Genomic DNA, 24,124 nt, shown 5'->3' on the forward strand with positions numbered 1-24,124 from the left:
AGTGTGACTTTCTACAAAAAAAAAAAAAACGAAACTCAGAAGAAAATCCGGATTCTCTGAGATGGACAAAGATCCATGCTGTTTGCAAGAGCCAGAAGAGTGATACACTGGATTTATATTGAAAGCACATCTTATGCGGGCAGAAGAGAAACCGGAGCAAAGTTTCTTCTTTCTCCCTCCTGGAGAAGTTAAAGTGGACAAAGAATGATTGAATGTCTCACCAACAGACCAGGGAAGGGCCTGGTTGTTTTTTGGACTGATAGAGGACCGTGTGCCTGATAGTCTGACTCTGGAGCGATTAAGAAACTGATGGGGGTAACGTACAAACACACACATTTGCATAAATCTTTTCCTATTTTCTGCAATGAAGAACGCTTATTAACCGCTGCTCATGTGACGCTTGCTTGACGTGGACAGATATAGCGGGTTAAAATATTATTTTAGGGTTAGAAAAGAATCTTTAAAAGGGTGATAACTTAACACATTTGATACTTTCTGGTTAATTCTTTCAGAGAAGCAAGTTCTCTTTCGTCGTGGAATATTCAGGGTCAATTATTCTAGTTATTAAAAGTTATTAAAAAGCAGAGGAAGTTACAACATCTCCAAAACTCAGCAGTAACCAAGTGTTTCTATGTTATTCTCAGGACAGATCTCATGAAGGAGTATTTTTAAAACCCAGCGCATGCGTAACACCTGATGGGTTTCTCCTTCAGGTATAATTTTCTGTTGTCAGAGTTTGTATCCCATAAATCTAATGGGTAGAGACCTCATTAAAACAGGCTTAGTTCTACTGCAGATGGTCTTCATACAGTTTCTGACACAGTATTTACAGTTTGGTGCAGTTTTTGTCCGCAAGTGTTAACTGACGCTTATGGAAAGTACAAATTCATTGTTTTTCACAGCAGCTGCTGGGAAGAGGTTATATTAGGTTTTTCTTCCCTCTTCTGATTCATGCAGCGTGTTGATTTACACTGTACCTTATATCAGGTCCTGACAAAAAACTATGAAAGATTTGGTTCTGCAGGTTCTTTTTTCTCCCTTTGGAGAAGGAAAGGACACCTGATCAGTTCTGTGTTGCATAGAAATATTAAAACACTTGTTGTTTTCTAAGATATCACCAGCTAAAAACTTTTAAAACTTTTGAGAGTAATTGGTTTTGTTAAACATATTTCCCTTGGTAAAACAAACCTTTAAAATGAGTATGAAAAAATTGGGTTATTTAGAAAGAATCTGATTGGACAGTGGTACCACACAAAAATTAAACTGCTTCCTAAAAGACTCTGCATGAAAAGGCCTTCAGAACCGTGGAGTTATTTTCCACCACAGTACCAAGTTTTTAAGCATGCTTTTTCTTTATTTTAAAACAGATCTGGTTTTTGTTTTGTTTTTGGCTTTTTAGCATAATGTTGTCTGAAGCTTCTTATGAACTGGGATAGGAGCAAATATGATCTGAGGTAAATTAGGAGCTGTGAACTAATAATTTTAAATCTGATTATTGTCCAAGCAGAAATAATATATTTAGCCAATCCTTCAATCTCTGCAGAAAGTTAACACCATTGTTCAATGCAGTAGTATTCAACTTGTGGTTCCTGGACTCCTGAAGCCTGTAAGCCATAGATTTTGGGTCCATGAAATTATAATACTTAATTAAAGGTAGGCTGATTACTTATTAAAATAGATCTAAGCCAATGATGAGTTCCAGTCATTTTGGTGACTTTGAAATGCAATAATACTCAAAATTTCTACTCTGGGGAACACAGATTGGGGTTGAAGAGTTTAGTTTTGGAACCAAGGTTAGGACTTGTATAACGGAATAAAGACAAGTAAAATCCTTCATTTTAGGAAAAGAAAAGAAATAAAGGCTCTCTTAACAGTAAGAGGATGGTCGGCTCAAACTCCAGTCTCCTTGTTTGATTTCTTAGGGTTTAAAGATTAAAGGAATACATAGGAGTACAAAGGTACACAAGGTGATTTCAGATTACTAAGAGATAAAATATTGGAACATTTATCACCATTGGATTATTAAAGAGGGGTTCTAGTGATAAGTTCTCCCCAACTCTCAAAATTTAAATAGCCAAATTAAAGAAAATGATGTTTGTTCTTTTTTGAAACATTATGTGGGGAAAAGTCCAGTTTGGAGACAAGCTTCTTATCTTAATTTATGATTAAGTCAAACACTGCAGTTTTGTTTAGTTTGGGTATAACATGAAAATGTCAACGCTGACTTTTCTAATTTCCCCTCGGGGATCAATAAAGTATCTTTGAATTTGAATTGAATTAAATTAAAAATACTTCTTTGCATTTAACTTGAAATTCTGCAATACAGCTGCGATCAAATTAAGCCAAACAAAAAGAGAATTATAACAATAACTCTCAGGATTGTAGTTATTATTATTACAGAGTTACAGTACAAAGAATTAGCAAAAGGTTTCAGCATCAGTAAATTTGGATTCATATAAGAGAAAACTGTTGCTGTGCTTCTAAATACTTTGAGATCTCTTTGGACTATGTGCACTCATTTTTAAAAAAAACAATCCTGAAGATTGTCATAACAACATTGATCAATTATAGCATTAAAAGATATGGTTGAGAAAACATATTCTGAAAAGAGATTGTTAAAAATTTCTTTGAATTCTTGAAGCTTCAAATTTGGCCATTTGTCTGTCTTTGATGTTTTGTCTTTGTTTTGTTGGAATGAATGTTTGTTTATATGTTGCATGAAACAATAATCCATGTTTAGAATAATGTTTCTAAATCCCAGATTGATTAAACTTTGAGTTTTCAGGAGAGTTAAGAAGCAGCTTGTTTCTGAGGTAGGTGCATGTTAACAGTTTTGCAGTTTAAGTTACACTAATGTGGGATGGGATGAAGAAACTGTGGGTCCGCCCATAGGCTGTCAATCAAAGGTTAGTTCTGCCTGACTCCGCCCACCTACTAGATTGGTTCATGCCTTTGCTGTCATGGTAACGCTCAGCACCTCCCTTCCTGAGTTTTAACACTGTTTAAGAGACAATAGAGTCAAAATGCTTGTAGTGATTGTTGCCTTAAAAACATGTTTTTTTTGTATAATGATTAAGGATGTAGCATGACTTTTAGATTTATGTGTTTTATTATTAAAAGGTTAATGAAATAGTTTAAACTAGTTTGAAGAATTAGTTTTGCATGCAGAATCATTGGTGATTTATTAGATTGAAAGTTTCCCTGGTACCATTAAACTAGCTGACAGTTCAAGATATGCAAAAGTAAGGAATATATTTTTGATAAAGAATCAGAGTCATGCCTTTATACTTGGTGGGAATTATTTATTAGATTCAATTTGTAGGGTTTATTCATCCAAATTACATTGGATGTCCATTAATCTAATACTCATCTTTGTACAAGACAAATTAGGATGATATGTGACTAATTTCTAAGTGAAACATTGATGAACTGAATAACTAAAGTTTGTGTTTAGTTGTTAATGGAACTGAATTGCAGTTAAAAACATCTGGATTTTCTTTATGTTGCTTTCGTTAAATTCATAGTGACACATAGTTATGTCAGAATTCATTTCTTTGGTTCTATGTAATATGATCTTGGTTACTAGACGTTTTTTTAAACTTTTTGCTGGATTGTCGCATGGGTTGGACCCTGCGCCAGAAGAGGGGAATGTCAGAATAAAGTAACATGGGGTTCCAAAAGTTTTAGCACTCATGGGAAAAAGGGTAGCTCAGACCTCCAGTGAGGACTTAGTGACAATGCGAGAGAGACGTTGTACTTTGTTTATATAAATGGTGCATAGCTCCCTAAGACCACATTATGAAAACCTCTCTGAAATTATGGTGTTGATTTTTTGTGAAATTTTATATCTCCACAGATTAGACCATTTTTGAAATTCTTTGTGGGTATTCTGAAACTATGAAATGTTGACCTGTAATCAGACCTTCCACAAACATCATGTCACATTTTTGATATTCAGAATATTTAGCTGATGGTCATTGCTAGTATATCAGGTGAAGTCAGAAGATCAATTATTTGGATTTTGTTGGATGTTTTGATGAAGTTCATGTAGTTAAGCACTTATGTTTGAGAAGGGGACTTTGAATTGAAAATTAGCCAAGTGTTGTGAAGGCCCTGTTCTCACTTATATGAGATTGAGACAAAGGACACAGGCAAATCTCAGTCCTTTTGAAGTGCTGTGTGGCAGGTCTCCTAATTTGGACATGGGGATATTGCCAAGATAATTTTCTTCCACATCTTTGTGTGGAGATAGGATGTTGTTTTACTGTCAAAACCTGTCCACTGTGTTTTCTCAAGTTTCACAGACAGTGAAGGCTGCATTACCAGAAACAGCCACTTCCACCCTCCAGTCCTTTATTCCTGGCGACTGGATTCTGGTCAGAGAATTTAGGAGAAAACACTGGAAGTCCAGGTGCTGGAATGGCCCATATCAGATCCTACTAGACTGCAGGAAAGCTGCAGGAAAGCTCCAGCTCCTCCAGTTTCATCTGGCTTCCAGGACGCAAGTCATCTTCCAACTGGATCATCCACGGCCTGAAAGGTGTGAGGACAGCGGACCACCACAAGATAAAGAACTGTAAGCTGATCACTGGCGAGTGATTGAAGAGGTGGTTGAAGAACACTGTTCTTACAAGGGCACAATAATCCCTTGGGCAGTGCAACGTTATTTCAGAATCTACTTAAGGCCATCGCATTGCCTGAAAGTTAGAAGTCATAAGGTCATTTGCCTCACTGCACACACACCACAGTGAGAGACACATAGGAAACATACAGGGAAGACCTCTACACATTTGCACATAACCTTTCTCTGGATGAACTGGTGACGCCTGCAACAGAGAGACAGTCAAATATGCGCCACGATGCTTATTCTCCTTAATTTCTTAAGCAGGTTAGAGTTCCTGTTTCTAAATATATTTCTAGAGGAGCTTCCTACGACCGCCCACCTGTACCAGACTGGTAACAGGGCAGCTTGAAGCCACTCAGGAGAGTCGGCAGGATTTTTTGTTTTTTAAGTTGTGTTTATAATTTGTTTTCTTTAAAAAAAGAAACTGTTTGCTTTCAGTACCAGAAGAAAGGACATTCCACTTCAAGGTCACGATGCAGTTAAATGGAAGATGGTCTGTTCTGATGCTAATGGTTGGTATTTCAAGTATTTTTATAACTCTTGTGTTCATTTGGGAAAAGGTGCAGCAAAGACAATGTAAGGCTAATTTGAGGAATTGTGTTAATAATGCTCATCAGCTGATTTGAAGAGAGATCCATCACTTTTCTGACTACTATGATCATACTGATAATGTCTGGTGGCAACTGATGCATCAAACCGTGAGGAAGATAAGAAAGGACAGTTGCTATGTTTGTTGTTTGATTCCACATGCTATTAATGATCGACCATTTTTGGTACCAGTTCCTATTGATACTGCTTATACTCTAGCTACTTTCTTTCCAGATAACCGGTTGGTGGAGGTCATTTTTCCTTGGGTGAGGAATTATGCTGTACAGACAAGCAGAAATGTTAGTAAATTTTCTAGTGAGACTAATTTAACGTGTGCGTCTACAGGAACTCTTTATAGATTTCGGGGTAATAGAAATCCAATTAAAGATCCAGATATTTGTATTGCTCAGGAGGAAAGCACACCTTATTTCCTTGGAAAGACGGTGGGTTGTAAAACTATTATACCAGTTTCATGTGCCTTGATCCACAGTAATACATCTGGACCTTGTCCTGTCAGGACTGATCCGTATACTATTTCAGAATCTTTGGCTCCAGATCCTTTTGTGTTAACTCTTAATCTTACAGCCTTACCGAATGGAAGTCAATTGTATGGCATGGCAGGTAAATTAACCAGGGTTCTTGTTACTTTTCCTAGTAGAGATGGGTTCTCGTGTCCTAAGAACATGGTTTGGATGTGTGGAAATAGATCATATCTGTATCTGCCTGCTACTTGGTCTGGAGTATGTTATCTAGCTCACTTACTACATACGGTCACAACTTATACTTCAATCAGCCTAAGCTATTAGAACGATGAGTTTGCAAACTAGAATGGCTTTGGATTATCTGTTAGCTGAGAGGGGTGTTGGTTTTGAAGAATTTTCCTTTAGTTGTGATTATCTTGTAATCAGAAGAAAGGAATGTGATGGAAATTCTTGCAGTAAGCATTCCACAGTGTATGACCTTTGGTTTACCTTACTCCAGTGAACATCTGTGTTAGAGGAGGAAGCTGTAAAAGCCATTATCAGAAGTTTAATGGTTAAGGGCATTTGTTAGGGTGATGCCTCGGGGAGAGTAGATGGTTGTTCCTAGGTAACCTAGTCACCTCTGAACCCGGGAAGGGTCTGGGGTCGTAAAACACAGACTCTTTGAAGTTGAGATAACACTGTCATGTTCTGGTATAAATACTGTGTGTAAATGTTGATCGGGGCTCTGTTTCACTGACTAACCTCAGTGTCAGGGTCTTCAAACGCTGAATGCCTTTGAATAAAACTTATAAGACAAAGTCCGGATTTTCTCTTGTTATGAGTCAACTTCTACCCACTTTGATAAGAAAATTCCACAACAGTACCATGGCCTCGGACTTGGAGGAGCTGATCCTCATCCCAGCAGCTTCACACTCGGCTGCGAACCGCCACAGCGCATGCTGTAGGTCTTGGCTAGAGGGGGCCAGCAGGACCACGTCATCCGCAAAAAGAAGAGACGAAATCCACTGGTCCCCAAACCAGACCCCCTCCGGCCCTTGGCTGCATCTAGAAATCCTGTCCATAAAAGTTATGAACAGGACCGGCGACAAAGGGCAGCCCTGCCGGAGTCCAACATGCACTGGGAACAGGTCCGACTTAGTGCCGGCAATGCGAACCAAACTCCTGCTCCTCTCGTACAGGGACCGGATGGCCCCTAATAAAGGGCCCCCGATTCCATACTCCTGGAGCACCCCCCACAGGATATCATGAGGGACACAGTCGAATGCCTTCTCCAGGTCCACAAAACACATGTGAACCGGTTGGGAAAACTCCCATGAACCCTCGAGCACCCTGTAGAGGGTATAGAGCTGGTCCAGTGTTCCACGGCTGGGACGAAAATCATAGTGTTCCTCCTGAAGCCGAGGTTCGACTATCGGTCGGACTCTCCTCTCCAATACCCTGGCGTAGGCCTTACCAGGGAGGCTGAGGAGTGTGATCCCCCTGTAGTTGGAACACACCCTCCAGTCCCCCTTCTTATAAAGGGGGACCACCACCCCAGTCTGCCAGTCCAGAGGCACTGTCCCCGACCGCCACGCAATGTTGAAGAGGCGTGTCAACCATGACAGCCCTACAACATCCAGAGACTTGAGGTACTCAGGGCGGATCTCATCCACCCCCGAAGCCTTGCCACCGCGGAGCTTTTTAACCACCTCGGTGACTTCAGCCTGGGTGATGAAAGAGTCCAACCCCGAGTCCCCAGCCTCTGTTTCCACCACGGAATGCGTGATGGCAGGATTGAGGAGATCCTCGAAGTACTCCTTCCACCGCCCGATAATGTCCTCAGTCGAGGTCAGCAGTCTCCTGCCCCCACTATAAACAGTGTTGGCAAAGCACTGCTTCCCCCTCCTGAGGCGCCGGACAGTTTGCCAGAATCCCTTCGAGGCCAACCGGTAGTCCTTCTCCATGGCCTCACCGAACTCTTCCCAGGCCCGAGTTTTTGCCTCTGCCACAGCCCGGGCCGCAGCACGCTTGGCCTCACGGTACCCGTCAGCCGCCTCAGGAGTCCCACAAGCCAACCACAGCCGATAGGACTCCTTCTTCAGCTTAACAGCATCCCTTACTGCCGGTGTCCACCACCGGGTTCTGGGATTGCCGCCACGACAGGCACCGCAGACCTTACGGCCGCAGCTATGGGCAGCAGCATCGACAATAGATGCAGAGAACATGGTCCACTCGGACTCTATGTCTCCAACATCCCCCGGGATCTGGTCGAAGCTCTCCCGGAGGTGGGAGTTGAATACATCCCTGGCCGAGGGCTCCGCCAGGCGTTCCCAGCAGACCCTCACTATGCGCTTGGGCCTGCCAAGTCTGTCTGGCTTTCTCCTCCTTCAGCGGATCCAACTCACCACCAGGTGATGATCAGTGGACAGCTCAGCCCCTCTCTTCACCTGAGTGTCCAAAACATGCGGCCGAAGGTCTGATGATACGACAACAAAGTCGATCATCGACCTCTTGCCTAGGGTGTCCTGGTGCCAAGTGCACTGATGGACACCCTTATGTTTGAACATGGTGTTCGTTATGGACAATCCGTGACTAGCACAGAAGTCCAATAACAAAACACCACTCGGATTCAGATCGGGGAGGCCATTCCTCCCGATCACGCCTCTCCAGGTGTCACTGTCGTTCCCCACGTGTGCGTTGAAGTCCCCCAGCAGAATAATAGAGTCCCCGGGAGGGGCACTATCCAGCACCCTCGACAGGGACGCCAAGAAGGCAGGGTACTCTGCACTACCACTCGGCCCGTAGGTTGAAATGATAGTCAGAGACCTCTCCCCAACCTGAAGGCGCAGGGATACAACCCTCTCATCCACTGGGGTAAACCCCAACACGAGACGGCTGAGCTGGGGGTCAACAAGCAAACCCATACCACCCCGCCGCCTCTCCCCGTGGGCCACTCCAGAGTAGAAGAGAGTCCAACCCCTCTCAAAGAGATGGGTTCCAGAGCCCACGCTGTGCGTGGAGGCGAGCCCGACTATTTCTAGTCGATATCTCTCGACCTCCCGCACAAGCTCAGGCTCCTTCCCCCCCAGCGAGGTGACATTCCACGTCCCTAGAGCCAGCCTAAGCATCCGGGGATCGGGCCGCTGAGGTCTCAACCTTCGTCCGCCACCCAATCCTCTTTGCACCGGTCCCTCACGGTTCCCCCTGCAGGTGGTGGGCCCACTGGGGGATGGCCTTGTGTCTCTCGTTCGGGCTTGGCCCGTCCGGGTCCCGCGAGGAGCAACCCAGCCACCAGGCGCTCTCCGACGAGTCCCGTCCCCAGGCCTGGCTCCAGAGTGGGACCCCGGCTCCGCCGTACCGGGCGACGTCACGTGCCTCGATATTTTGTTCTTCATGAGGGGTTCTTGAACCATTCTTTGTCTGACCCATCACCTAGAGCCTGTTTGCCATGGGAGACCCTACCAGGGGCATTTAGGCCCCAGACAACATAGCCTCTAGGATCATTTGAGCACTCAAACCCCTCCACCACGTTAAGGTGACGGTTCAAGGAGAAGTTCTTTCTTATGCCAGACCAATCTTTCAGTAACCAGAGATTAAATTACAGTTGTGATCCAGAAAACTGCACTTGCGACAGAGAACAATGGCAACCTCTCAACATTACAGGGAAATCAGAACCATTCAAAGCATATATAACAGACCCCGGAAACCATCGACACTGCATACTACGAAATGTAACTACTTCTACACTTACAGGAATAATCCCGGAAACGGCACATACTGGATAGAAGGGTTATGTGATAATAACGCTTATGTACTTCCACCCAGTTGGTATGGTGTATTTGCCCCAGTTTTCACATCAGATCACACTGTGGTACTTAGTAAGCAGACTATAGTTATACCACATAGGAGATCAAAAAGGGAAATAGATGTTAAACCACATGACCCCATTTGGGGAACAAATGTCCCAGATGAATTTAAACTTTGGTCTAAAGATGATAAAACATTATTATCTCTCTTACCGTGGTTAGGTGTGGGCAAATTAATGCTGCGTGTGGAAACTTTAAGTTATCGATTTGGATTGTTTCTAAATAACTCCATAATAGTAGAAGAGGGTCAAAACACAGAAATGAGCGCTATGCGAGCCATGATAATTCAGAACCGCATGGCTTTGGATATTCTAACAGCATCAACGGGGGGCGTTTGTGTTCTATTGAATAACACCTGTTGCACATATATCCCAGATAATATACACTCTGCAAACATAACGGGAGCATTAAACAACCTACGGAATCTGCAAAATGTCATGGCACATGACCACCCAGATCCTAACTCTTCTTGGTTAGATTGGATGCTCACAGGGGGATGGATAAATCTGTTTAAGGTTCTCTTAGTTGCAGTAATAGCATGCATGGGCCTTCTGTGTCTCCTGTCAATATGTATTATCCCATGTTGCAAATGCATGGTACAAAGAATAGTAACTCAGTCAATCACGGTGGCATATGCAACACTGAACCAGGTAGAAATGCACGAAAATGAAGGGGACGATTATGATGACATGTTGTAAATAAATCACATCAAAAGCCTGAGTGTACTCATACATTGTATTTCATAAAATGACCTTACAGCAGAAAATCAAAAGAAGTTGTTGCTTAAGTGAAATGAGAAAAAGTACAATTATGACATAAACAGGGCAGATTTTTAAATTCCTTTATTATGTTTCACTGTTTTCATTAAGTATTATTCTTTTATTTTTATGATTTCAAGTATTATTCTTTTATTTTTATGATTTCAAGTATCATTCTTTTATTTTTATGATTTCAAGTATTAATCAACATTTAACTTTTAATGGTCGCCGAGGGCGGCGGGGCCGTATGAGTATTTCCCACAAAATATAATCTGTTTACCGTCCGTGGGTTTTCGCTCATACAAAGTATTTTTCTTACTCGTTTTTATATTAAATGTTTTTATTTGTGATAAAAGGAGGGACTGTTGGATGGGTGCAAAAACTTGTAATCACTCATGTAAAAACTTTGTGTTGCAAGGCACCTGCACTAGGCCTTCCTCCCTGTGTGTGTGAGATCATTGTTATCTTTGTGAGAACCAGCCTCCTTTCCGTCTCACACACACACACACCCTGTCTGAACTGTCTGTTGAACTGTGCATATAAATAAAGAGATAGGGTGTCAAAACCTTTGTAGTTGCACTGCAAAGTGGGCTACCCTTGTCAAAAGTAACTCTGACTGTATCATTCTTACCTCTGAGTTGACTAAATAATACCTAACAGTACATTTGTAGTATTTAAAAACTGTCTAAACTAGGGGTGTCCGATGTCGGTCCTTGAAGGCTGGTGTCCTTCATGGTTTAGATGTTTTCCTTTAACACACTTGATTCAGTTGATGGCAGTTCAGCAAAAGCCTGTTAACCTGTCATCAATGTAAATCAGGTGTGCTGAAGTGGGAAAACATCTAAAACATGAGGGACACAGGTGTCGTGCCAAGAAGTGCATGCTTGCCGAGATCTGCATCCCGTCTCGTGAACGTGGATTGTTCAGTACATCCACATATAGAGGATGAAAACAGATTAAAATGTGACCGATGATTTTTAAAAGTATTCCTAATTTTAACATGCCTATCCATGTATGTGCCAAAAAGTGGTGTTGTTTGGCAGATTATGTCAAGAAATTGAGTTTTTGACATCTGAAATTGTATTACTTTTGATTATTGTTCTGGCCCTTTCAGGTCAGGTTTTTTGTTACCTCCAAATGAAGACTATACAGATGGTGACCCGGTTAGGATCTTTCTTTTTTCTTCCTTAAAATCGAGGCTTTAAAATCTTGGCCAGTTCCAAACAACTTAAAAGAACTGCCCTCATTCCTTGGTTTTGCAGGTTATTTTCGTAGGTTTATCCAAGGATACTCTACCATTGTTAAGCCCTTGCATGACTTCACAGCTGGTTATCCACCCATGCAAAATAAACAAAAATCTATCACCAACCAGGGTCAGTATTTGAATCCCAAAGAGCCATTTGCTGGTCGTTGGACTGAAACCTGCCAGGAAGCTTTTGACACTCTCAAAACCAAGCTTACTTCAGCTCCAGTCCTTGCTTTTGCTGACCCCAAAAAGCCATACCTTGTCCATACAGATGCAAGCTCCACTAGGTTGGGTGCTATTCTATACCAAGAACAGCACGGTCAACAGAGAGTGATTGCATATGCCAGCCGTGGACTATCAAGAAGTGAGTCCAAGTATCCAACACATAAACTGGAATTTTTATCCCTAAAGTGGGATGTTACAGAGAAGTTTCACAATTACCTTTATGGCACTGTCTTCACTGTAATTACTGACAGCAATCCCTTAACATACATACTCACCTCAGCCAAGTTGGATGCAATCAGCTATAGATGGTTGTCTGCTTTGTCCTATATCGATCAGGCAAGCAGAATGTTGATGCGGACGTTCTTTCCTGCAGACCTCATGGAGAACTCAAAATGATTAGACAGAGGATCATGAAATTTGCCCAACACCATCTGAATGATCCTATGGTGACTGTAACCATTGATCAGCACACTGTGCAGGCAATTTGTGATCGTCAGCTGATATACAGCACTACTAAAGGAACTATTCCCACTGCGCTAGTCCAGGCACTGTCAGCAAAAGCTAGCTCCTTGCCAGACAGTCATGTGGATGACACTCAATTTGCCTCTCTGTTGATCACCAGTCTAATTATGGAAGAGTTAAAAAAAAAAGCAGCTAGAAGACCAAACCTTGAGGCATGTAATAGCATTTTTGGAGACGGGCGATTCTACAACTCCAGGTCTAAGAGAAGAACTGCCCGAGTTACCTCTTCTCTTAAGAGCAACACCGCCTGGAGCTCCAGGATGGCCTACTCAAGAGGAATAGGATGTTGGGGATCAGCCAAAGTTCCAACTGGTTCTACCTCAAGAGTTCTGCGCTAAAGTTCTAAAGAACTTACATGACCAGATGGGACACTTAAGAACTGAGCGTACCTTGGACTTAGTCCGATGGCGATTTTATTGGCCAAGAATGACAGTTGATGTGCAAAACAAGATTAAAACCTGTGAAAGATGTATTAAGAGAAAAGCTTTACCTGAGAAAGCAGCACCACTCATCAACATTCATACTTCCCGTCCTTTATTACTCGTCTGCATGGATTTTCTTTCCATAAAATTTACCTCCAACCAGAGAAAGATGAAAGATATCCTTGTAATAACAGACCATTTTACGAAGTATGCTGTTGCTGTCCTGACCCCTGGACCCTTTGGGACTATTTCCTTGTACACTATGGAATACCAAGAAAAACTACATAGTGATCAAGGTCCAGACTTTGAGTCTCGCATAATCAAAAAACTGTGTAAAATGTTTGGAATACAAAAAGTGCGAACAATTCCATACCATCCACGTGGAAATCCAGTGGAAAGATTTAATAGGACATTGTAGGACATGTTCTGGACAGATCCAGAGAAGGAAGGCCTCAAACGTCCATGTATCATATTGGAGTTGTGGGCAAGCAGGGTATTACTCCAGAGACTGTACAAATGGAGAAGGATACGGTTTTAATTACCCCAGGGCTCAAAACAGGATACTCACAATCACAGACGATTCCAACAGACTCCCAACTCCTCTCAAAAATCACTATTGCCTCAGCAGACTTTGTAACAACCTCAGTATCTGGCTCTGGGTCATATTCTTCAAAATAAACAAACCAGCCACCCCCTTTAGAGTCCACAAATGCCCTCAATGCATTCAGCTCCTAATCAGAGCCAAATGCCTCAGCATTGGAACACCCACGAACCCATCTTTGGGGAAGCTCCTGTTGTAAATATGAATCTGAGAATATTATTTAATATTTAATATTAATATTTTAATATTAATATTTTAATATTTTACCAAATAAAATTCCGGTCTGTTAAGGATTGTCCTGTGAATACCACCCCATTAAGGCGATGGTATTAGGACAGAATAGAAAGGTGTGAGACGAGCTCTGGCATTATTGAACAGCATAAACTCTGCACACATATGGAATGAATTCACACAATTTCTTAAAATACAAGAATTTATTAACAAAAATAAGTCAACTCAAAGTCAAACATATTTCAATCAACCAACTCTTTACTATGCTAAAACAATCCAACTAAACTACCAAGCAGAATCAAAGAATAATGAAGACTAATGGACTATGTACAATATAAACAAGTTGATTAAAGATGATTAGAAATCATGACCAAAAAGAGTGATGCAACATTACCATGCAATGTTTATGTTTGAGAACCAAGGATTATCTTGAAGAATCTGGAAGTGAAGTTAAGTTAGTTTTGGAACTAACTTAGAAAATAATCAGCAACCTTTAGACAACCCTTCACAATGCAAGATCAGATTAAATATTATTTTAATAAAATAATGTTTTAAATAATGATCTGCTGAATAAAACCAACCTCCTGGATGACTAATTCTCAACGGTGTCTAATTAACTGCCTTTATTTATTAAAATAATATTTGAAGAAATATTATTGAGTATTTTGGAAAAGAGCAAAATCTTTCTGGAGAAATGGGGCTTAATGGTGTTTACTTAGTTATCAACTCTAGCAAATGATGTTCAGGGACTATTATTCACTAGCTTGAAAACTAACAACCTTTCTGTTGACTAGCCTTAATGCTAGCACACGTGTTCTTACCGGCTGGCCGTTGGGCTAACAAAGAAGCTAGCTAAAGTGCTAAGCTAGAGATAGCTTAGCGCCAGAATCAACACATACCTTTAAAATACCAGGGTTAAAATACATAAGCGTTGACGGCGCGTTATGAGCAATGTTCTGGTTAAAACCACCCTTTAAATAAAGTTTATCTTAGCTTTAAAACATACAAAGAACACGAACCGGCCTGGGTGCTACAGGTAGCATGCTAGCACCAAGATAGCCGAGTTCCACAAAACAAACTTCATAACATGAAAACGTTTAGATCATTTCATCCTAAACCAATCTGTTAATCTGCCCAAAACCCAACCTCTGAACCTGTTGAGGGAATGTTGTCCAAGGGCGAAGTTTGAAGAAGATAACCGTCGTGAACAAAGAGTTAGCTTCCCGCTAACTTCTTCAGTTTCTTCCGATCAGAAGGTGACCAGCTGTTCGTTACCGTAAACACGGTTGCGGCCGTAGTCTTTCCTCCAGACTCGGCTTGTCGAAACAGCTTCTCCACCGGCTTCTCTCGAACACCGTTTGCTTCTGTGGGGCCTCGAAGAGAAAATGTAACTCTTACACCTTAATTTCCCCGTTCATGAATGAAAATACCGGATACACAGACAGTATTTCATTCTACTTAACTTTGCATATGATCGTATGGCCTCCTTGGATCCAGTTGAATTTATGTCTTTTTGCCAGCAAAAGACATTCAGCGCGCTGTGTTCCCTCCTGGTCCCAACACTCCTTTAGAGTAATTCCCTGCACCAGTGTTGGATATCATGAGTGGCAGTAGGCTTTATCCATTTATGGTAGACACAAGAGCAAGGTTTAGTCTTTTAAATGTGGATCTCCCAACTACCTCTAATTCACTGAAGTAATGGGATTTTCCAAAGAAAAACAGAGATTTTTTTTCCACACTAGTGGAATGCTAAACTGTCCTTGATGAAAACCATTTATGATTAATGCATGAATCCCTTATCCAGAAACAATACACCCTTTTAATAGTAGTACAAAATGGATTATTGCAAACTAACTCCTTCCTTGTTGATGACTTTGATAATCAAACAACTGAGCATTACCTCACTGTAACATTTGTGGGTCATGATATGGTAAATGGACAGAACTTATATAGCGCTTTTCCAGTCACACAGAACACTCAAAGCGCTTTACACTAGAGCCACATTCACCCAATCGCACTCACTAACGCTCACACATTCAGACACCGATACACAGATCAGTAGGCAACTTGAGGTTAAGTGCCTTGCCCAAGGGAACATTGACATATGGCAGGAGGAAGCTGGAATGAAACCCACAACCTTCTGATTGCAAGATGACTACTCTTCCTACTGAGCCACATTTGCCTCTAATATCTGCTCTCCAGATGACCTCCTCTCTGGCCTCGTGTCTTTGCTGAGAGCTCTACTCATACAAACAAGTTATAAAACCTCTCCCCTACAATAGATCATAAAAGCTGGAAAAGTATTTGGGGAGATTAAACCAGCACTCTCCACAGAATGTAATCTGCACAGACCCTACTAGTGATTTCATCTTGATTTTGATTAAAAGCACGGATTTGTAAATGCCGTTGTTTTTCAGCGTTGGGGGATAGGAGCCAGATGGATAATATTGAAATAGGACACTTTGTCCTATTTTATATTAATTCAAACCATATTGCATTAATAAGTAAGGCATTACAAAAATATGTATCATATAACGAATAACCAAACTATTGTGCACACTGATAATGGAGTTAAAGCATTCCTCAACTCAAATGCATTTACATTTACATCACATAGAACCCAAGGCCTCTCAAACACTTTGCACGGTGGGGACTTCTTTCAGAACTGTGGAGCTGTTTCATACCACAGTAACAAATTTTGAGGTGTGCTTTTTTTTTTTTTATCTAAAAAAGATCTGTGTTTTGTTTTCAATGTTGTTTGAAGCTCCTCATGATCTCTGAGTTTAAAGCAAATATGTTGTGGGGCTAATTTAACAGCTGTGAACTAGTGATTGCAACCCCCTGTCCTGTCCGGCAGAGTAGTGCTCAGAATTGTTGCCAAGAAAACGCCCAACAGATTTACTTTCACAAGTGGAGCATTAAAGCCTACGCTTTAAAGCTCTGCTTGATGATTATAAAATAAACTTTATTAGATACTGCTTTGGGATTATTTCCATGGTTGCGGACACAGACAGAAACGAACAGGAAAAAAATAAGAAGCATGAAAGAGAGAGGTGGGGCAAAAAAGGAAAAGGGGAGGGAAGGAGAAAAGAATGGAGGAGAGAAAGAAGGATGAAGAGAATACAGGATAACACATTGCTTGCTTCTACACCTGCAGAAACATTCATATTAACAGCTTTTTTACCAAAAGGTGCACGGTACTTATGAATGCAAGATGTATTTAGTGGTAAATGTGGCTCAATATAGAACATTTGTGTATCTGTTAACACCTGAATCTAAACACCTGTGGGTCTGAGTGTGAGTGCGCTTGTGTATACAGGGTTTCTCCATAAAAAAATATGCAATAGCAAGTGTAAGGAGCCACAGCCCTGCCCCCTGTACCTGGGGCAGATACGGAGGAGGTCCGAGCCATAGACTCCAAAGGTCCCCCAGAGCACAGGAACCCCAGGAGAACAATCACCGGGACTACCACAACCCCCCCAGAGAAGAGCAGGGAAGGGTCCTAAAGGAACCACCCAGCATTCGCAGTGCAGAAACCACAGGGAGCTGCAGCAACAAGCCATAGGCCCTGCCGGCAGCTGTCTATGCCCAAGCAGATCCAGCCATGGACCCATGCGTGGTGGGGGTCACCGCCCCCCATGCAACCACACAAACACACCACATCACTGCCACTACAATGATATCCCAGGGAGAAACATTATCAGCTCAGCTCTACCATCGCTGCTCAACCAGTCCAAATGCCGGTGAGCCCACACACTGCAGCCCCTCCACGCCACCCTCTAGCCCGCCACCCGACCCCCCTCGGACATGCAAACCCACACAACAAAACAGTGAACAGGTGTGGGGAAAGACCCCAAGCCTACCTCTGCCTGCGGGTGTTGATGCATGCTGTTGTAGAGTGCATTTAAAAAGAAAAACAGATGGGGAAGACGGTCTGCCATGCCACCAACCACCCAGAACCCTCAATGTCTACATACAACTTAACTCTAAGAGGTGGTCCCAGGCGCCAGAGGTGAGGTTAATAAAATACACTCCCTGTTGATGCCATTGAGCGCGGCCACCCCCAAGGCCCTACATGGGCATGTCATGAAAATGTGAGAGTATCTAAGATGTACAATAAAACTGGGGCCCAGGCTGCCGCGAAGATGGAAAACCGTCGCAGCACTTCAATGATGCACCAAGGACCTACATGAGTGATGGAGCGGGCAGATGGAGCGGTGAGTGTATCTTTCCAAAGAAATATAGAGAAATCAAGGAGCCCGAGGTCTAAACCAATCAGATGACGGTTTATTTAGGAACATTAGGAATAAGTCATTGATTTGTGGCAAGACCATCAATACAAAACTGAAGAAAGAAACTACGGTACAAAGCCATGTAATGTTAAAAGGTTTATATATGTCTTAATGTTGTTAATATATGCTCTTTGTCCGTCATCTTGGCAATAGTGCTGCTGCTTCTTCTTCTTCTTCTGCTGGTGGTTCGCAACAAATTCAGAGGTGCATACCACCACCTACTGTACATCATTGTATAACTCCACCCACTATATTCTATGTTTTAGTTTTGTATTTCATAAAAATAAGAACAATGCTTTATTGGGGCCTGCCATAGCAATGCATAGGAGAGCAGTGCATTGAAGCAATGCACTGCTCTCCTATGCATTGCTATGGCAGGCAGGCAGGCACCTATTATTAGTCACCTGGTCAAAACCTATCCACTTTAATGCGGCCCGAACCGCAGCGCGCACACCCACAATATATACATCAAAACATCCGGCTCAGTCCCGGGAGGTGTGCTATTACTTTTATTGGCGTTTCGAGTTACCATGGCGACGTAATTTACGAAAAACCACCCCCCCAAAATCCCCATAGGAATGAATGGAGTCAGGGGCGAAGGAATCCTCAAGATTCACTGTTTTTGAGGCTCTACTGTATCGCCATACTTTCACCTAGAAACACAGTTTGACTTTCAGTTTATAGAAAAATCTGCCGGCTTTTCAGAAGTGAAAACGGTTTGTTGATAACTGCTATGGTTTCGCTAAAATTAGACTCCACGCGACACAAAGTTTGCGAGAAAATCACACTCTAACAGTGGAGATGGCAGTTACTAGAGTGTAGAAAGAGGGGATTTTTCCAGGAAAAATGAGTTTCAACTGGCACTCAAGGCCACAAATTTCGCTCTACAGTCACAATTTTCGGTCAGATTGTAGGGCCGGGCCTCTGCTTTCACACAATAACTTCAAAATTGTTTTAGCTCTCATAGATTTCTGTCAAAACCCCCTCGATCGCCAAGACTCACAGGAATTCTGTAGGCCTCCCATGTATTTTCAATGAGTTTGACCAGTAATCCATGAGTGACAGCATTTCTTTCCATCATCCTATTTTATATTGTGAATGACATAGAGCTATGAAAATCTCCATGATTGGGGACGACGGATAGCTGTCGCCCACAGTTTAAAAACATTTGAAATACAATGTACAGTTTCCGAGATATTAGACTTTGTTCGGGAGCATGTTCAGGCATTTTTGTCTTTTTCTCCATTTTCCTCCTCTTTTCACCCAGTGTTGTGTCTTTATTATTATATTTTCAAAAATAAAGGATGAATATTAATGTTCCCCTGTCCGTTCTGATAAAAACGGTCCAAGAATGACATCGATCGCCCCTACGGTTTCCAAGTTATGGCCAGTCGTTCGGGAGCATGCGCCTTCATGTTATAAAGCCAGGCCAGGGGGAGACACAGAGTGAGGTGCTGCATGAGTGAGAAACAGCAGGTGTCAAGTTACACTGACGCTCTTTGCTGATTGGCTGATTCATTCCTCATTGTTCTATTTATAGCTCTGTGTATCTCCTATTGTATATGTCTGGATGTGATTCTGTTTTGTCTTTCTTTCTGCCTCTCTGTGTCTCACACTGGGACACACACACACACACACACACACACACACACACACACACACACACACATACATAGACCCACATACACGTTTTTACTACCTCGTGGGAACCCCTGTGAAATTAAAGGCTGATGGGATCCACCATTTCTGAAAGGTTTAAAAATTAAATTTTAGTTGCCAAATTTATATTTAACAATTATTTAAAAAAACATGATTTAAAATTTCAAAAACTCTCTTTTTGAAAATTTAACCTGATACCTTGTTTCCTCCTGGGGACCAAACATGTCGACAATATTACCAGAGCCAATGAGAAATAACAAAACTTTATGAAAAGGTTTTAGAATGTTATATTTAAAGAAAGCAGTAAAGTAATGCTTCAGAAATGGATTCTATCAAAATGGTCTGCCGGATGAAAGTCAAAGTTTAAATAAATGGTGCTGCTTGACTCTTGCTTAGGAATACTGAGAATGTTTAACAGTATAAATTTACACGAGTCTTCACATTTGAGACAAGCAAAGTTATTCTATTGTTTACAAATTTAGCCACAGGGTTTTCTTCTAATTTCCATTCTGCTTACACGAATTGCCTTACATACAGCAGATAACAAATGACACTTCAAATATGCCAATGACATGGCTCTGGAAGCCCGTCTGACTGAATCCCAGGCACTGAGGGGGTAACAGCAGGGTTTTCACACCCTTATCTAAATCTTTGTTGAATGTGCATAAGAGCTTAACATTTAGATGCACAGACCAAGCACCGGTGCAATGCATATAAAGGAGGAAATGAGGAGCATTTGTTCCACTCAGCATCTAGGTTCAACAGGTTGAATAGGTACTGTTTTAAGTATCTCACGTCAGCATCTGTCTACAAAAAAGTCCAGAAAATCTCCATATGCCCAGCAACTGGAAAGCTTTTAATGTCAGCAAAGCCAGAAAAGCCAGAAAGGCCACCATCATTACTGAAGAAAATACCAAACCTACCGAACAAAATTAACAGAAAGGTTTTCACAAAACATTCTGATTGATCAAAGTAAAAGCAGAAGGAAATGTTCCTTTAACAATTATTTGGTAAAAACTAAATAAAATCAGCAGAAGTCAAACATACTGTGATTGACATAAAAATAATAAATAATAATGCTGTCTTAAACTGGAGCAACAAAAAAGTGTCAGCATGTTCTGATTTATACAACTCAAATTTCAATATGTACAAACAAAAATCCTTCTGTACTAAAATCTCGACGTGAGCAAAGTTTCCAAATCTTTAAAAATCTCAAATTATCAAAACATTTCCACCAACAATTTACAATGAAAACTGAAAACTAGTAGCAGTCAAACAAACCTACACTTTAACTTCAATTGTTAAGGAAAAAAAAATGCTTTCTTTAAAGCATCAAGAAAGTTGCTAATGTTTTTCAATTGTGCCCCTCATGCACACATTTAGAGGTGGACATTTCTTAAAATAAATGTAAACATAAATTCAAGAAGACCTGTTAAAACCAAAAACAAGTACTTACATTTGAAGAAATTACATCTTGTTAGTACTTTTTTCTGGCACTTTCCCTCTGAATGGCAGTGATGCGGTTTTTGACATAAAATTTGATTGCTTTACAATTTTTATTTTTAAGTGCCTCCGGTGAAGCCATAATACAGGCATCACATTCTGATTTTCCTGGTACTTTACCAGTCTGTATGAACTCCATTAGGGTCTTTTCCACAGCACAGATCTCCATCTGGGACCAGCTCCGTCTGGTTAAGGTTTCTAAGAAAGGCATTATAAAAAAGGTAAGAAAGAATAATAATACAAACATTGTTATTAAACTTTTATAAAATTGTATCTATGTAGCAATTTTATCTGAAAATATCAGTGATTAGACTGTTACTTAGTACAAACCATTAAACAAAACAGTGTCTACTTTTTTCCTTTTGTTTGCACAAAACTTTTACAGCACATTATAATAGCAAAAATCTGCCAACCATGAGAATTTATTTCCTTTAAGATCTGTCGCAGTCAAATAATAAAAGGTTTTACCCCACAGTTCCACTTGAGACAATTCACGAATGATTAGTAAAATACAGGCAAATACAGTTAGCAGGAAACGTGATGGACAAAGGGACAGAATTTTTCAGTAAGCCCTTCAAATATGCACAGTATTTTGCCAAGTGCTAATCATGGAATATGTTTTGCATTTTCATGTAAACCTAAATACACACAAAAAAAGGCACTGCAACAAACAAAATGTTAAAGAAAAGAGACTGCAGGAGATAAATATTTATCAAGAATATAATCACCTTTTGCTGCAGGTTTGTCACACTTTCTTCTGCTGCTCTTCTTCATCAATGTTGAAGGAACTATAAAGATAATGTCTCATATAAATACATACAATTTAAAACAAAGTAAAACAGTTACATGGTTGAAAGAGAAAGCTTACTGTCACGGCGCACATCTCTGCCACAAAACCCAAATCTTCTCAGTTTGAATTAATATTTTATGTAATTACACCCCTTTATCCCATTAACATAGCATTGTTGAGTGATGGATTGATGGTGATTTTTTTGGAGTTCCTGCTTAAAAATTGCATACCCAAATTAACAACAATATTTGAACACATTACATACCAGAATAAACTTTGTTTTCCTTGCAACTGGTATAAGACATCAAGGGTAAGAATAAAGGAAACATGATATGACAGACGTGAAAGAATATAGGTATGGTTGTTTTAAAACCCGATTAAATGATACCAACGTTGCACAATTGTAACATATATTTAAGTTTATAAGATGATACATCTCCCGTGTGTTTATGCAGGGAAAACCTCAAGTGTCTTCATGTTAATTCAACCGATCACCACTTATGACACCAGCACTAATGTTCCTATTCTGCAGCTGAGGTCTAAAAGGACAACATAGTAGATATTGTTATGGTAAATATTACAAATTGTCCATTTGGATCCTTTTTGCCACACAATTTGAGAGTTTGTTATATTTAAACTACAAAGCTTGTTAAATTTGTTGTAAATACATAGTATAATGACTGCCAGCTCTGTTTAAAGATTGCATTCTGTAGAAAAAAACTAAGTCTGAGCTTTCAGAAGATACCTAGTAGTGTTGGTAACATGTAATCGCTAAACCTAAGAACCAGATTTGTGTAGATGCATGCAGCATTCTCCTTTCTTTTTTTATTATTAGACATTATCAAAGGAAGAGGTCAACAAACAACATCTTACATCACCAGTCTGATGAGAGATTCAGGCCTCTCTGTCCTTAAAATATAATCAGCGATTGTAGAACAGAGCTTAGGGCAAAACATCTCTGGTGATCAATTCAATTTGACAAGTTAACTTATTACTCATTTGGTGTTTGAATTCTGTTTGGTTTAAGTTGAGATTATGATTGGTCATTTGCTCAGCTTTCTCCAGTATGTTGCATTTATATTTGTAAAACCCAGCTTGAATGATACCTTCTTGATCTTGTGACTTGTAATATGAAGAAGCACAATAATTTGCAAGTTGTTAGAGAGACAGAAAACATTTGTTGTGAAAAGAAATACCTTCCACAGGTTCCTCGTAGTCCGAGTCAATCCGCTGCTTTTGTTTTGATGTTGGTGCCTCTGTAAAAAGAAATAAAAATAATTCTCCAAATAGCAGCATACTTTTCGGTATCCTACTGTACTGTATTCCCACTTTAGAATAATCTGATTTAGTCTAAAATCTTAATTTTACTGTGAATTTTAAATTAATTGGCAAAACTCAGGGTCAGCTCTTGTTGTCGGTTGGTATAACTAGACCTGACACATGTATATTTAATCAACACCTTTTATGAGACAATAACCATGTCAATTGCAGACAGTTAATTAACATGCCTGAATTAAAATGATTGATCAATAAGCAACACAAAAAACATTTTTTGTAATATGTTTATGACTGAAAATAACTATGATTTTTGAAATCGTGAAGCTTACAGAAAAATGGCTAACCAGAAGAATTTTTTGCGTACCTGCAACTGGGTAATCATTTTCAGACAGTACTCCCCGTCTTCTAATAGGCGATAAAGTACCTGTTGAAACAAAGAGGGGATACAAGTGACTCTGCTCGACTGCTTAATAGCTAAAAAAATGGAACAAATAAAGGCTACCTTTAAGAATTCAGATTACCTTGGAGTGCACTTTCACCACCAGATTCTTCAACATCTGTCTCGATCCTTCTGGATCTTGAAGAGTCTGGAAAAAAAAAAGGATTACTGTGTTGTCTGCAAAAAGTAAAACACACAAAACAATTATATACCTGAAGAAAAAGAGCAGAAAGATGAATCCTTTTCTGTCTCCTCCTCTGAGACCTCACTCTCCATATTTTCTTGCACTTTCTCTGAAAACAATGGACAGCCAAATTAAATATGAACATAGAAATCAATCTAAAATGTATTCAAACATTATGTTTATTTCATTCACCATTGGGATCTATTTGGATTTGGTCCATGCTCATCCCTTTAAAGTCCGACAGTCTGCCTTGTTCCAGGGCAATCAGCACCTTGCTTACTTTAGCCAACTGGAGGGTTCCCTCAGGAAGTCTGTAGTACTCCCGATGGACTCTGATGTCATGGCCAAGGAAATTTGCCAGCGTGTCCATCTCATTGTCTTTCAGATTTAATACTGTGGATAGTGTTGACACATGTTTCCTCAATTTAGTTG

At 40.6% G+C, this 24,124-nt stretch overlaps 1 long non-coding RNA gene across 1 annotated transcript; it reads right to left on the bottom strand.

Moving 5' to 3' along the window:
- Positions 1 to 23,433: 23,433 nt before the first annotated feature.
- LOC124881902 lies at positions 23,434 to 23,789 on the bottom strand. The gene is made up of 3 exons (XR_007041774.1): positions 23,721 to 23,789; positions 23,591 to 23,656; positions 23,434 to 23,493 (listed from the first exon to the last, which is right to left on the bottom strand). It is a non-coding gene; the product is annotated as an uncharacterized LOC124881902 (long non-coding RNA).
- Positions 23,790 to 24,124: the final 335 nt, after the last annotated feature.

Source organism: Girardinichthys multiradiatus, chromosome 15, assembly GCF_021462225.1.
Source record: "Girardinichthys multiradiatus isolate DD_20200921_A chromosome 15, DD_fGirMul_XY1, whole genome shotgun sequence".
Lineage (NCBI taxonomy): Eukaryota > Metazoa > Chordata > Actinopteri > Cyprinodontiformes > Goodeidae > Girardinichthys > Girardinichthys multiradiatus.